The sequence below is a fragment of the Sphaeramia orbicularis genome, chromosome 20 (assembly GCF_902148855.1).
Source record: "Sphaeramia orbicularis chromosome 20, fSphaOr1.1, whole genome shotgun sequence".
Taxonomy (NCBI): Eukaryota; Metazoa; Chordata; class Actinopteri; order Kurtiformes; family Apogonidae; genus Sphaeramia; species Sphaeramia orbicularis.
In genome coordinates this window covers 1,772,160-1,782,159 of record NC_043976.1, presented here as the reverse complement: position 1 = coordinate 1,782,159, position 10,000 = coordinate 1,772,160, and the positions used below count along the sequence as shown (strand labels likewise).

At 41.5% G+C, this 10,000-nt stretch overlaps 1 protein-coding gene across 1 annotated transcript in view; it reads left to right on the top strand.

Moving 5' to 3' along the window:
- The window catches only part of itprid1 (ITPR interacting domain containing 1), a 28,024-nt gene extending 27,056 nt beyond the window's left edge, over positions 1-968 (top strand). Inside the window, exon 11 of the mRNA XM_030123894.1 lies at positions 214-968. The gene's annotated coding sequence lies outside the window, so the exon portion shown is untranslated. The remainder of the gene's footprint in view (positions 1-213) is intronic.
- The last annotated feature ends 9,032 nt before the right edge of the window (positions 969-10,000 follow it).

Genomic DNA, 10,000 nt, shown 5'->3' with positions numbered 1-10,000 from the left:
TCTTTTCATTTTTCTGTTTTTTATTCATTCAAGGCCAATATGTTGTTGTATGAGATCCCCAATAAATCAGAGTAACATGTTCAGTAACATGTTACATCAGTAACATGTTTATGTACACAGTTATATGCATCTGAAGTCCTACAACATGTTAACAAATGAACTGGATTTATTTCTATTATTTGATTTGTTTTTTTTATGTCCTGGTTCTTTCAGATGTTGTTGTCAGCACCACCGACATAAACCCGAGAGGAAGAGCCGTAGAATTTAGACCGACTGTTGATGTTTTTGGTGGATTTACATCAGAATTTGCGCTGTGTTCAGCTCCGTCCACACCCCAACGCTCCTGCTGTTTTTCTTTAGTGGATTCAAACAGTTTGTCGTCCATACACGTATGGTTTCCATAAATATCTGCGTCCAGGTGGAAACGCTCCAACTGGGTTAAATGGTGTCATACGTACGCCACGCCCATATGTGGCGCTGTCCACAAACACAGACAGAGCCTGTGACAGGATGCACTCAAACCACAGAAGAATGCACTGAGCATGTGCAGGAGGTTCCGTCCGGGGTTTGGGGACCCGTTCTCCAAAAATACCACTTCAGGCACCTACGATGCCAGTGTCATGTGACCAAAGGACGAAACCATGTGGAACTGTAGTGGACTGACATCGTTTCATTGAACATTTTGGTAAAGTATGACCGGCATGGTAACTATGGCAACAGTAAGCATGAGATGTCAACACAGGCATTATTATTTTTGTCATTTTTGTCTGTTTAATGTTATGTTAACCCTGTAAAACCTGAGCCATCAGAAACTAGAGGCAAAATTAGAATCTTCTGGAACTGTGATGTTTCTTAGAGCTTTTAACACAGGGGTGTCAAACACGCGGTCCGGGGGCCAAACCCCACCCACCAAACACTCCAATCTGGTCCATGGGATGAATTTGTGAAATGCAAAAATTACACTGAAAATATTAACAATCATTTTAGTTCAGGTTCTACATACAGACCAACTAATTATGAAGGTAGATTTTTTTCTTTATTGCTTTAACAAAAAAACCTCTTTTCAATCAAAGAAAAAAAGTGTTCAAATGCAAAAAAAAATATTTGAGATTCAAAAAAATTGCATTTGAACACTTTTTTTTTTGTTTAATTGAAAACGTAATAACAAAGAAACAAACATCCTACCCCTAATATGGCCCAAATACAAAAAAGATGACTTGAATTAAAAAAAAACAAAAAAACTTTTCCATTAAAGAGAAAAAAAGTGTTCAAATGCAATTTTTTGAATCTCAATTTTTTTTTTTTTTTTTTTTTTGCATTTGAGCACTATTTCTTTGGCTGAATTTTTTTTATCAAAGTTTTTTTTATTATCATTTTTATTTTTTGTTAAAGCATTAAAGAAACAAATCTACCTTCATAACTAATATGATCTCAAGCAAAATACTGTCATAATAACTGAAAAATAATGACAACTGAAAATGTTGTCTTAGTAAATGCAAAAATTTTCATGTAATTTTTCTGCATTTGCACTAAAACAAACTATAATTTCACAAAAAACATGAATAATCTGAACAAATATGAACAACCTTTAATGTCTTAAGAGAAGTAAGTGCAATTTTAACAATATTCTGCCTGTTTTTAAATGTTTAGTGTATTAGTAGATCCACTGTATCTGTACAATAAGATGAACATGTATAAATGATAAACTGAGGCAGAATATTATTGAAATTTGACTTATTTTTCTTAAGAAATTTTAGTTTGTTTCTGTTGTTCACATCGTTTTAAAGGATAATTTGTAGATGCAAACATTTTCATTCACTCTAAAATGCAGAGGAAAGTTTGGAGTTGACATTATTTTTAGATTATGATGTCAGTATGTTACTGGTCCGGTCCGTTTTAGATTGAACTGGGCTAAATGTGGCCCCTGAACTTTGACACCCCTGTTTTAACAAAATCCAAGCAAAACATTCTGACATATCATTTTGTTTATGATGTAGGGCGACACGGTGGTGCAGTGGTTAGCACTGGTGCCTCACAGACAGAAGGTCCTGGGTTCGATTCCAACACCAGTCGACAGGGGGTGGGACCTTTCTGTGTGGAGTTTGCATGTTCTCTCCGTGTCTGTGTGGGTTCTCTCCGGGTACTCCGGCTTCCTCCCACCATCCAAACACATAAATAATAATCTAAATTGCCCATAGGTGTGAATGTGACAGTGATTGTTTGTCTCTGTATGTTCAGCCCTGCGATGAACTGGTGACTTGTCCAGGGTGTACCCCGCCTTCGCCCCTATGTAGCTGGGATAGGCTCCAAGCGACCCCCGTGACCCTAGTGAGGATAAAGCGGGTTCAGAAAATGAATGAATGAATGTATTTTTGTATCACATTTGATACATTGGATGTTTTTATAAAGTTCCTTATATTCCTGCAGGATCAAATCTGATACATTTTAACACAATTTAACTGAACTATGAAGAATCAATTATCAGCTAACTATGCATTATTTCAGTTCATGAAGTACTTAATTTAAAAAAAATAATAATAATATAAATGTTCTTCTTAATGTAACTTTTTGAGAATTACTTAAAGACTTTCTTGCAAAAAGTGTGTGGATGATTTAACGATAGCGGTTGTATTGAAAAAGACACACACACACAAAAAAAGCCCTTTCAGTGGCTGCAGTGTAATGGTCGTCCACCAGGGGGCAGAAAAGATGTATCAGGGCTACAGAAGAGGATTAGGGCCACTGGGGACAAAAAAAAAATAAGGTCCAATAATTTTTTTTAAATAATTATAATTCTGAGAAAAAAGTCAAAATTCTGCCTTTAATCTCATAATAATAATAATTTAAAAAAAAAAAAAGTTATTGGACCTTAATTTTATATTATTTTTTCCCCAGTGGCTGTAATCGTCTTCCGTACAGGTCAAATACAACAGGTTTATAAGGAAGGTATTGATCTGACTGATTAGATAAAGGTCTGAGAACCTGGTGTATCAAATATGATACAGATGGTTTTAAAGGGTTAAAATGTACTAAGATAAAGATGGTACTGAGAATGGAATTAATACACAGATATAATGAGGCATCCATCAGTCTATTAAAGCATGATGCTTTGTATGAATAAACAGAAAATAATAAACCTTAACATGATGAGTTCTGAATAAATAGTCTCCGATTCAGAAAACTTTATTTATTCCATACGGGCAATTCATTTGCAGCTGACCACAGACATCAGCCCACATCCAAAGTGCAACGTGTCAAACGGAAATAAATAAATCAGTGCACAAATACAGGACTATTGAACGCAACTACGAATAAATGCATTTAAATAATCAACAATAAATAACCAAATACCAGTGCAGACTAAAAGACCCTATTGGTTCTGCTAATATTACAAAACAACAAGAACAACAACAAAAAAATCATCCAAAATGACTAAAATGGCTTCTGTCAGAGTTTAAAAGTGTGAGAGCTGAAGGAAGAACAGATTTAGAATCTGTGTTGGTTCTCCTCTGAGGAGCGAGGGAACGCCTGAAGGTGAACTTCAGATGGAACACATGCTGAGGGTCCTGATGGTGGACTGGGCTTTTATTTTGACACAGTAACACATGCTGAGGGTCCTGATGGTGGACTGGGCTTTTATTTTGACACAGTAACACATGCTGAGGGTCCTGATGGTGGACTGGGCTTTTATTTTGACACAGTAACCCATGCTGAGGGTCCTGTGATGGACTGGGCTTTTATTTTGACACAGTAACACATGCTGAGGGTCCTGATGGTGGACTGGGCTTTTATTTTGACACAGTAACACATGCTGAGGGTCCTGTGATGGACTGGGCTTTTATTTTGACACAGTAACACATGCTGAGGGTCCTGATGGTGGACTGGGCTTTTATTTTGACACAGTAACCCATGCTGAGGGTCCTGTGATGGACTGGGCTTTTATTTTGACACAGTAACACATGCTGAGGGTCCTGATGGTGGACTGGGCTTTTATTTTGACACAGTAACACATGCTGAGGGTCCTGATAGTGGACTGGGCTTTTATTTTGACACAGTAACCCATGCTGAGGGTCCTGTGATGGACTGGGCTTTTATTTTGACACAGTAACACATGCTGAGGGTCCTGATGGTGGACTGGGCTTTTATTTTGACACAGTAACACATGCTGAGGGTCCTGATGGTGGACTGGGCTTTTATTTTGACACAGTAACCCATGCTGAGGGTCCTGTGATGGACTGGGCTTTTATTTTGACACAGTAACCCATGCTGAGAGTCCTGTGATGGACTGGGCTTTTATTTTGACACAGTAACCCATGCTGAGGGTCCTGATGGTGGACTGGGCTTTTATTTTGACACAGTAACCCATGCTGAGGGTCCTGTGATGGACTGGGCTTTTATTTTGACACAGTAACCCATGCTGAGGGTCCTGATGGTGGACTGGGCTTTTATTTTGACACAGTAACACATGCTGAGGGTCCTGATAGTGGACTGGGCTTTTATTTTGACACAGTAACCCATGCTGAGGGTCCTGTGATGGACTGGGCTTTTATTTTGACACAGTAACCCATGCTGAGGGTCCTGTGATGGACTGGGCTTTTATTTTGACACAGTAACACATGCTGAGGGTCCTGATGGTGGACTGGGCTTTTATTTTGACACAGTAACCCATGCTGAGGGTCCTGTGATGGACTGGGCTTTTATTTTGACACAGTAACCCATGCTGAGGGTCCTGTGATGGACTGGGCTTTTATTTTGACACAGTAACCCATGCTGAGAGTCCTGTGATGGACTGGGCTTTTATTTTGACACAGTAACACATGCTGAGGGTCCTGATGGTGGACTGGGCTTTTATTTTGACACAGTAACCCATGCTGAGAGTCCTGTGATGGACTGGGCTTTTATTTTGACACAGTAACCCATGCTGAGGGTCCTGTGATGGACTGGGCTTTTATTTTGACACAGTAACCCATGCTGAGGGTCCTGTGATGGACTGGGCTTTTATTTTGACACAGTAACCCATGCTGAGGGTCCTGGTGGTGGACTGGGCTTTTATTTTGACACAGTAACCCATGCTGAGGGTCCTGTGATGGACTGGGCTTTTATTTTGACACAGTAACCCATGCTGAGGGTCCTGTGATGGACTGGGCTTTTATTTTGACACAGTAACCCATGCTGAGGGTCCTGGTGGTGGACTGGGCTTTTATTTTGACACAGTAACCCATGCTGAGGGTCCTGTGATGGACTGGGCTTTTATTTTGACACAGTAACCCATGCTGAGGGTCCTGATGGTGGACTGGGCTTTTATTTTGACACAGTAACACATGCTGAGGGTCCTGATAGTGGACTGGGCTTTTATTTTGACACAGTAACCCATGCTGAGGGTCCTGTGATGGACTGGGCTTTTATTTTGACACAGTAACCCATGCTGAGGGTCCTGTGATGGACTGGGCTTTTATTTTGACACAGTAACACATGCTGAGGGTCCTGATGGTGGACTGGGCTTTTATTTTGACACAGTAACCCATGCTGAGGGTCCTGTGATGGACTGGGCTTTTATTTTGACACAGTAACCCATGCTGAGGGTCCTGTGATGGACTGGGCTTTTATTTTGACACAGTAACCCATGCTGAGAGTCCTGTGATGGACTGGGCTTTTATTTTGACACAGTAACACATGCTGAGGGTCCTGATGGTGGACTGGGCTTTTATTTTGACACAGTAACCCATGCTGAGAGTCCTGTGATGGACTGGGCTTTTATTTTGACACAGTAACCCATGCTGAGGGTCCTGTGATGGACTGGGCTTTTATTTTGACACAGTAACCCATGCTGAGGGTCCTGTGATGGACTGGGCTTTTATTTTGACACAGTAACCCATGCTGAGGGTCCTGGTGGTGGACTGGGCTTTTATTTTGACACAGTAACCCATGCTGAGGGTCCTGTGATGGACTGGGCTTTTATTTTGACACAGTAACCCATGCTGAGGGTCCTGTGATGGACTGGGCTTTTATTTTGACACAGTAACCCATGCTGAGGGTCCTGGTGGTGGACTGGGCTTTTATTTTGACACAGTAACCCATGCTGAGGGTCCTGTGATGGACTGGGCTTTTATTTTGACACAGTAACCCATGCTGAGGGTCCTGGTGGTGGACTGGGCTGTTGTCCACCTGAAGCTCCCAGAGGGCAGACCAGTGTGAGTGTGACTCCGGTGATCCGGGACATATTTGTACAACAGCATGCAGACTGTTCCTGTCTTTCACAGTTAAAACATTGAACCAACAGATAAAAGAAAAAGTTCAAAGGCTTTCAATAACTGATCACTAAAAGTTTCTTCAGATCTTCTCCCTGACATCAGAACAGTGTCTCCTCATCAGGTGGATTCTCGTTCGGCTCCTCTGAACCACACATTCAGTGTTTTCATCAAACCGGAGCCTACAGTCAGTAACAGTGCACAGATAAGTGGATGAATCCACTCTGAACCTCTGCACCGTGGACCACACTCACTCTGTGGTCGTTGTTGTGTCTGAAGTCGATGATCATGTCTTTAGTTTTTGAGACATTCAAGTCCAGATGGTTTTCATCACACCAGCTGACACATTTAGATAAGGAGGGACCGTGATCCGACTGTGAGCCCTGAAGGAGGGATGAAAGGACGGTGTGGTCAGAACACTCCAGAGTAAACCTGTCCTCTAAAGACGTTCTACAGCTGTCAGTGTACAGGAGGAACAGAAGTGGAGACAGGACACTACCTTGTGGTGAGCCAGTGTTTGCTAGTGTCCTCCTGGACATTTGACCATGAACACAAACCTGCTGGACGCTCTGGTAGAAAATGCAACAGTAACATGAGCAGCTGGTCTGGAAGACAAAGGAAGATGCCAGCCTCTCCATCCAAATGTGGGGCTCCATTTTGTTAAAAGCTGAGGAAAAGTCGTCAAATAAAAGTGCATGGGATCCTGGTTTTTCCAGGTGCTTGTACACAGATGTACAGTTTTGCATCCTCCACTCCTTTATGTGGCTGCTTTGCAAACTGTAAAGGATCCAGTTTGTCGTCTATCAACGACACAATGACACCTTTTAGAATTTTTTCAAAGTTCTTCATTACAAGGGACGTCAGCACCACTGGTCTGAAGTCATTCAACTCTTTGGTGTTTTTGGATTTGGGAACTGGTATAATAGTTGATGTTTTCCAGATTTTGGGAATCTGTCCAAGGTCGGCACACATCTGGAACAGTCTGGTGAAAACCCCTTAAGTTTTCAGTCTGAAGTTTTGGTGGTTTCAACTGGCGCTGGTGGGTTTTGGGTTTTTGTGTTTTTTTGTTTTTTGTACACCGTATTGTAGACGTCCTTCAAACAGAACAGTAACACCAACAAAATGCCGACACTCGTCTGTAAAATTCCACTGTACTGGTCTTTTTATTCTTAATGATGCTGATATACAGTCGTGGAAAAAATTCTTCACCCACTCCTTGTTTTCTTCAGTTTCTTGTTCATTTTAATGCCTGGTCCAACTAAAGGTCCGTTTGTTTGGTCAAATATAACGAGAACAACAAACATGTCTCATAGTAGTTGAATTTCACAGCTGATATCTCTGCACTGAACATGTTTTCTGGATAAAAACCCAAATCCCTTCAGTTCTTCCGTCAGTATGTGTGTCACTGTACTGGCACAAACAGTGCTTTTATTCATTCCCTGTTTTCTGTTCGGTCTGTTTTAGTCACATGACACACACAGGAGTTAGGACTGGATTACAGAACCAGTGTTTTTCAGGACTTTGGATGGAATAATCCTTTTTTCTGTGACTGTTTGGTTTGAACAGGCTTTGACTTAAGTTCATGATAATACCATCCTGAAGACCACAGACTTCCATCCCATAATAATTCCTGTCAGTAGTCTTTATAGGGGCCCCAGTTCCACTGCTGTGCCCTGGGGCCCATGATTCTGTGGAGACGGCCCTGGGTGGGCGTGTCAGTGGGCGGGGCTGAGTGGCTGCTCCTCCCCTCAGCTTCATAAGGCTGTGTGTGTGTGTGTGTCCTGTGTGTTCCTGCTGACGCTGAGGTAAGAACAGCTGCGCTCTGGCTTTGGGCTCCTTCACCGCAGACAGGACTGCCTTTTATCCACCGCTGACACTTTCACTTCAGCTTCAGCTTTATTTGAACCCACACACATTTTGGGGTCAGTTCCCAAAGGAATTTTCTTTCTATTTAACCTTTATTAAGTGATTTATTACCATTTGTGTGTGTAGATGTAATGTATTTTTATTTTATTTCGTATTGGTTTATTGTTTTTATTTTTATTTGTATTGTTTTTAATTGTACAGTTGTTTTATGTCTTTTTAATCTATTGTATTTTATGTTTTTCTTCCTTTTATTTTATTCTTTTATTTTAGCTTTTATTTCTTCTTCTGTTCAGCACTTTGGCCCACTGTGGTGGTTTTAAAGGGCTTTACAAATAAAACAGACACAGACAGATCTTAATGGTTAATCTTCCCCTTGTAAATCTGCCAGATTCATAAATATGATGTAAATGTAAATATTATTCTGTGTACTTTGTGTCTTTTCAGTCATAATCGTGTATTTTCTGATTCTGATCATGTAGATGTTCGTTAAAGCTCAGATTAAAGTCGAGGGTTTTTATATGAAAACAGAGAAAACTGAAGAAAAACTGCCATTTTCAGTCCAGTCTGTCCTGAACTGAACACAAACCCAGTGTGTCCATCCACTGGCACTGATCCAACTGCATGGGTTTGACTGGAGAAGCAATGCTGGAGAAGATGACGGTGTTTCCATGGTAACTACGGAGCATCTGAACGTCCAAATATGGTCATATCTGATGACCATCTGATGAAGAACTGTATTTGACACCAATTATTTATACGGATTTATAGGATTAATGGACCAACAGGAATTAAACAGTTTAGATCAGGAGATGGTTTAGGTTAAAGGAGGACGTTTGGGTCTGTAAGGGTTAAAGGTGGACGTTTGGGTGTTTAAGGGTTAAAGGTGGACGTTTGGGTCTGTAAGGGTTAAAGGAGGACGTTTGGGTCTGTAAGGGTTAAAGGTGGACGTTTGGGTGTTTAAGGGTTAAAGGTGGACGTTTGGGTCTGTAAGGGTTAAAGGTGGACGTTTGGGTGTTTAAGGGTTAAAGGAGGACGTTTGGGTGTTTAAGGGTTAAAGGTGGACGTTTGGGTCTGTAAGGGTTAAAGGTGGACGTTTGGGTCTGTAAGGGTTAAAGGAGGACGTTTGGGTCTGTAAGGGTTAAAGGTGGACGTTTGGGTGTTTAAGGGTTAAAGGTGGACGTTTGGGTCTGTAAGGGTTAAAGGTGGACGTTTGGGTGTTTAAGGGTTAAAGGAGGACGTTGGGTGTTTAAGGGTTAAAGGTGGACGTTTGGGTCTGTAAGGGTTAAAGGTGGACGTTTGGGTGTTTAAGGGTTAAAGGAGGACGTTTGGGTCTGTAAGGGTTAAAGGTGGACGTTTGGGTGTTTAAGGGTTAAAGGAGGACGTTTGGGTCTTTAAGGGTTAAAGGTGGACGTTTGGGTGTTTAAGGGTTAAAGGTGGACGTTTGGGTCTGTAAGGGTTAAAGGTGGACGTTTGGGTGTTTAAGGGTTAAAGGAGGACGTTTGGGTGTTTAAGGGTTAAAGGTGGACGTTTGGGTCTGTAAGGGTTAAAGGTGGACGTTTGGGTGTTTAAGGGTTAAAGGAGGACGTTTGGGTGTTTAAGGGTTAAAGGTGGACGTTTGGGTGTTTAAGGGTTAAAGGTGGACGTTTGGGTCTGTAAGGGTTAAAGGTGGACGTTTGGGTCTTTAAGGGTTAATGGTGGACGTTTGGGTGTTTAAAGGTTAAAGGTGGACGTTTGGGTCTGTAAGGGATAAAGGTGGACGTTTGGGTCTTTAAGGGTTAAAGGTGGACGTTTGGGTCTTTAAGGGTTAAAGGTGGACGTTTGGGTCTGTAAGGGTTAAAGGTGGACGTTTGGGTCTTTAAGGGTTAAAGGTGGACGTTTGGGTCTTT